At 44.1% G+C, this 6,408-nt stretch overlaps 1 pseudogene; it reads left to right on the forward strand.

Annotated features, from left to right (window-relative positions):
- The first annotated feature begins 3,481 nt into the window (after window positions 1-3,481).
- On the forward strand, window positions 3,482-5,204 carry LOC120293617 (annotated as a pseudogene).
- The last annotated feature ends 1,204 nt before the right edge of the window (window positions 5,205-6,408 follow it).

Below are 6,408 nucleotides of genomic sequence, written 5' to 3' on the forward strand. Positions count from 1 at the left end.
TTAAATCTAAACAAACAAGATATTCAATCAAATAAAGGATTAAAATAATTGAAAAAATAACCTGTTGTCTCACATGTCAAATTAACGATTATCCTAATCTTAATTATCATGACAAAGAGTTCAAAATAACTAAAAATCTTATCCGAATTCTTACGGATCAAATTAATAATTATATTGATCTAACAATTAAAGTACTATCAACAAATCCAAGAATTAATATAATTAAAAAATGACCCGACATCTTACGGGTCAAATTAATAATTACAATAATTTTAGGGAAAATCCTGCGGATAATGCCTACAATAAAACAAAAATCAATTCCCAATATTCCAATCGGTACAATAATACCAAAACTAACTAAAAATAAAGTAAAATAACATAAAATAAGAGAAATAAAAAATGAACAACCTAAGGAAAATGGAGGGGGCAGCAAGTTCGTCGGCGCTGGCTGGAGGATGACCGGCGTCGGAGCTCCGGCGAGGGCGGACCGGCACGCAGCGAGGGAAGAGCAGCAGCAGGCAGGGGCTGGTGCAGTGGCGTGCAATGGTGTTGCTGGGTCGGAGGACTGCTGCCGGAACGAGCAGAGAGCTGCTGTGGGAGCGTCGCTCGGAGGAGGGGCGTTAGACACCGGGTGAGTAGATCACGGACTGAGTGGTGCAGATCGGCGACGGTAAGGCGAAGCAAGGGCGTTCGGGTTGCGGCTGCTACGAGGGTCTCAAATCCGTCGGCGTCGGGCTTCACGGACGGCGAGCGAAGTCGAGATATGCTGGACAATCACGGGCGAGTGGCAGAGCAGGGGAGGAGCGGCGTCGGCAGGGGAGTCACGGACAACTGGGCTGGCGTCGTGAGTTGCTCGCGAAGGAGGCGCGGCGAGGCTCGGCGTCGTGGTGGCGCGGGTCGTCGGGGCTCGTAGATGGAGACCGGCGGCTACGTCGGCGCGGGGAAGGCGGAGGCGCCGCGGAGCTTCACGGGTCGTCGAGTTGGGCGACGAGCAGTGACCAGCGAGCAAGGGACGTCGGATCGCTGGATTTGCGCTGGGCGATTGTGGTGCGCTTCGGCTGGGGCAGAACAGAAGCGGCGTCGCGGTGCAGCAAGGCAGTGGCTTCGTCGGACTGGCGGAGCTTCAGCGTCGGCGGGGTAGAGGTTCGGAGGTGGAGCGGCGGAAAGCTGGCGTGGGTCGCCGGCGAGGCAGGGCTGGCGGCGGTGGCGAACGCCAGCAACGCTGCTGCTCGAAGGTCGGCGAGGGGCACACCGAAGAGGAGAAACAGTAGATTTTTTTCCTTTTTTTTTCTGCTGTCCTCCTCTCTTTCGCACGTCCTCTCCTTTTTTTTACTCTCTCACCTGTCTCTCTCACGTCACTTCCTCTGTTTTCTCTTTTTCCTTTGACTTTTCTTCTTCCTTTTTATGAAGAGAAAACCTAGAAGAAGCCTCCCTCGATTGAACTCCGTACGCATCCTTTTATAGACGAAACAAAATGTGATCTTTTTATTAATATTTCCATCTCACGAATATTGCTTATAACCTCTTGATCACAAAAATCCCTATCTCATGAATATTCACCCCCGATTTCATCATCTATTGATAAAAATAAAATTACAATGCGATTTTCTTAATTTTCAAAAATCATCATAATATCACATCATATCTTAATTTTTCACAAGATAATCAATTAAAAATAACAACGGGCTTGGATTAATTTTCTCCTTTCATGGGCCTAGCCCGGCCTGCCGAACTATAGCTCAAAAATATTAATTCGAACCCATCCACCACCAATCCTAAAAATAAAAATAAAAATAAAATAAATAATAAAAAATGCAAAACATGTAAATTAAAAATAAATGCACTTAAAAAAAAAATTATACACTATGCAATTGAATAATAATTTTTTCTTAGCGATTAAAAATTAATTCATAATTTTTATGCAATAAATGACTAAATGGGTTCTAAAATTTGGTGCCAACAAGCTCTTCTTCTTTTGCAGCGCATTGATTTCTGATGTTCTCTTTTGCAGCCTAAAAGGGGGCAAAGCTACCTTCTTCACCAAGTCATCGATAGAGGGTGGCCAACAATGGCTGCTGGTCCCGAGAGAGAGAGAGAGAGAGATAGAGAGAGAGAGAGAGAGGCTAGTCTTGATTTGGCGCAGCAAGGTCTACATAAAGAGGACACGCGTTGAAACCTAATGAATGAGTGAGGAGAGGTGCACACTAAAGAAAGTCGGGTTCCGTCTAGAATCGGTCTAGAACCAACATGGTTAGCTGGGTTTCGATTCAGCCCTTGTTCTAGCTTGGACCATCGCTCTCGCTCGGTAAAAAATGAGATGCTTTTCCCGCGAATTGACTCTGTGATGCAGTCCTAAAAGAACAGAAAAATGGAAAACAGAGATTAAATGCCTCGTCGCCTTGTTGATGGCGACGTAGAAATGCCACGTTGCATGACGTTGGATGGAAGGTTAATAAAAATAGATTTGGAACTTGAGTAAAAATTAGGAGTTTTTCTTGAGATAAAAAGAAGAAGTTATAAGTAAAATTAGAACTAAACTTAAAGTTTGAGTCTTTATCAAAGTTTTAAACTTTTGCATTTTTTGTGCCAATTGAGCCCATTAATCAATTTTAGCTAAAAATCGCTAGCATAAACTTTAGCTGTCTCACTTGGCACAATTGGCCCGACATGGTCAGTTTCTATAATTTGCTATTATACTTTTATTATATTTTCCTTTTTTAATCTTTTTTCCTCTTTCTTTGCCGAATGCTAAGCCTTGGCAATGGTCAAGGATGGGCCATAGGCAATGACTAGTGATGGTCGGCTTCGCCAACTTCGGGTGAGGCTCGATCTTGCCAGGTCTTGTGATGTGAGACTTGCCTAAGGCTGGCAAGATCACCTCTTACCAAATCCCAACAAGGTCGGCCCTTGCTTGCCTCTGGCGAGACTTGTCCACGCTTGAGGTTGGCAAGGTTGCCCCTTGCTAATCCTAGTGCTGTTGACCTCCCCTGAGCCCCTAAGGGCATCCCTCACTAGTCATCATCTTTGGCTTGCCGCTAGCCATCATTAAAGCTTGGCGATTGGTGGAGAAAGGATGAAAAAGAAAGAAAAGAACAAAAGAACAATATATAAAAATTTGAAAAAATAATAATAAATTACAAAATTGTCCACGTCGCATTGATCATACCGTATAAAATGCTCAATATTCATGTAAGCGATTTCAGATCAATATTTGCTTGATGGACTTAATTAGTATAAAGAAAAAAAGGTTTATGACTAAGTTAGTTCAATTAAATGATTTAGGACTGAGTTCAAATCAATATAATAGGTTTATAATTTTTTTTGGCATTTTCTCAATTATATTTCGAAAAAAAAAACTCCATGTGTTAAACGGGTTCGAAATTAAAAAAAAAAACATTTAAAGTAAAAGTTTCACTAAATTCCTAGGTCCATATTAAGTCCAACAAAATCCAACTTCTCCTTTGTTTCCCACTATATAAACCACGAACGATTCCCAAGTTTTCTAAATCGTTCAATCCGCCATCATAAAAATGGCTTCACTGCCACCTTCTTCTCCGGCACTACTATCCGTGAACCGCCAGAAGCCAGAGCTGATCTCCCCGTCGCAGGTGACGCCACGCGAGCTCAAGCCCTCTCGGATCTGGACGACCAGGAGGGGCTTCGCTTTCAGATTCCCTTCCTTTCTTCTATCCCAACAGCCCCCAATAAGAGGCCGAGAAGACCCGGCGAGAGTCGTCAAGGAAGCGCTCGGGAAGGCGCTCGTGTACTACTACCCGTTGGCCGGGCGTATCCAGGAAGGGCCGAACCGCAAGCTCGCAGTGGACTGCACCGGCGAGGGGATCCTGTTCGTCGAGGCCGACGCTGACGTCAGCCTCGAGGAGCTCGGTGACTCCATGAGGCCGCCGTGCGGCTTCGTGGACGAGGTGTTGTGCGATGAGGCCGCGTCCGGCGGCATCATTGGGTGCCCTCTGTTGTTGGTTCAGGTTATCAACTGCAATGACATAGAGAAATGCCCTCCTGCTCTGAATAATCAACCTGCTGTAACTTCTGTGGTTTCTTACTGAGTTCCTTCCGAATTGTAGGTGACCCGTTTGAAATGCGGGGGCTTCATCCTCGGAATCCGGCTCAATCATGCCATTAGCGATTCTCTCGGCCTCAGACAATTCCTGAAGGCGGCCGCAGAACTCGCAAGAGGCGCACACGTGCCGTCTTGGCTACCTGTTTGGCAAAGAGAAATCTTCTGCGCTCGAGACCCGCCACGAGCGACGTGCAGGCACCCTGAGTTCGAGGATGTGGTCGACGACGCCAGAAGCGCTGCCGTGACCTTGGACGCCAAGAACCTGGTACACAGATCCTTCTTTTCGGCCCGCGCGAAGTGGCGTCAATCAAGAAAGGCCTCCTCACCACCTGGTCTCGAGATCCTCCACCTACGAGTTACTTACGGCATGCCTGTGGAAGTGCCGCACCATCGCCCTCGAGATCGAGCCGGACGATGCCGTCCGCCTAACGTCCATGATTAATGCGCGAGGCAAGCAAGGCCTCGGTGTGCCTCGTGGTTATTACGGGAACACATCGGTGTATGCAACGGTGCTTTCGAAGGCGGGTCATCTGTGCAACAGTCCGCTGGGATACGCGGTTGAGTTAGTGAAGAAAGCGAAAGAAATGGTGAGCGAAGAATATGTGAGGTCCTCCATTGACGTCTTAGTCCTTAAGGGACGGCCGAAGTACACGACCGTTTGGAACTACCTAGTGGCCGACGCAACCAAGGTCGGGTTCGAAGAGGCCGACTTCGGGTGGGGGAAGCCGGCATATGGCGGGGTTGCAGGCGCACTTCCATTGATAAGCTTTTACGTGAAGTACAGAACGAGGAAGGGGGAGGAAGGAATTGTGGTGCCGATAATGTTGCCGGGGAGAGCAATGCGAAGGTTTCAAGAAGAGCTTGCAAAGATGACGGATGAAGGGAGGGAGGGTGATGATCGTTATGGCGTAGATTCAACTACAATTAGATCGAATCTCTAGAAGCATAATTAATCATAGATTCTCTAAAGTTTCTCAATCACATAGGACAATGCTTGAATTATTGAATGGAGCATCTTTCTTTGAATTTATCTTCTAATTATGGACTTGATAGTAAACCGATCAGATGATCAGATGTGTTCTTTTTCATTTCAATGACTATTAAGGTCTCGAGAGTCTTATAGCGACTCAAGAAATGTCGAATTTACTGTTTCTCCTGAAAGCAAAATAAAGAGATGGTAATGAATGGTAACAGGTGATGTCTCCAATTTTAGGTTTTTTCCTTTTTTTCAAGTTTAGTAGTCGCAAAATCCGTTGGAATTGCTTGGGGGGTTAGGGGTAATTTGATAATCTTAGCTTCCACGAAGATGGGGAGTGAAAAGGTCATGGGAATCACATACCAGGATGCGACTGGACACGCTTATTATTTTTTGATTTTTTTTATTCCTTACAATGGCGACTTAACCACACAACGAGGAATGGTACGAGGATACCATCCGAGGGGACCACGCTGTTGTGGAGTACGTTCCCCTGGAATTTTGAGGTGGCCCCATTCTTCATAATGCAATGGATCATTTAATGCGTTTTTAGTTTATGGAAGGCAATGCCTCATTTCTGACATAAGATACTTATTTAATCGAATAGAATTATTTTGTACATGGTCTGTTTGAACGTTTTCAAAAGACTTGTCGCTTTTGTAAGAATTACTATAGGAGCCATGATCCTTTACTCTGGCAACATTTAGGATTTCTCAAATAATATGATATCTCACACAGAATAAATCCTTAACCACAATGAATCATTTAACATGTTTTTAGTTTATGGAAGGCGATGTTTAGTTATGATGGATAATAGTATTTATTTGTTGATACCTAAATTTTAACGACTCCATATAATCGTTCATTACATAAAAAAATTAGGAATCGACCATGATTCTTAAACAAATATATTAGCTAAATTGCATATAAATATCAGGGAGTATTATCATTAAGTGGTAATAAGCCCACATAAATTGTATTATATTTCACGTGCGTATTAAAATGTGTTTCAATGAACACAAATGAGAACATTATAATTCATGTTGGCTTCTGAATTAACACATACCATGTGGTGTGTTGAGTTCAGATTTGCCTTGATGAATTCTCATTGCATTCGAGTTATGCTCTCGTACCGTGTTAGGAATTGTTGGGCTACTAAAGCCTCGTTCAAAAGTAGGAGAGAATGCCAATCGACACAAATATTCATACATCATGCATAGGCATACATATAGCCTGTATATACATTCATAGGAGAATTACAAAAAAAGTTCTAAGTTTATTAGACTTGTGCTAATTTAGTCCATCCAACCAAATTTGGTTGGGCCAACGCTAATGTAGACGTTAGTTATTCAGC

This window comes from Eucalyptus grandis, chromosome 5 (genome assembly GCF_016545825.1).
Source record: "Eucalyptus grandis isolate ANBG69807.140 chromosome 5, ASM1654582v1, whole genome shotgun sequence".
In the NCBI taxonomy this organism is placed as follows: Eukaryota; Viridiplantae; Streptophyta; class Magnoliopsida; order Myrtales; family Myrtaceae; genus Eucalyptus; species Eucalyptus grandis.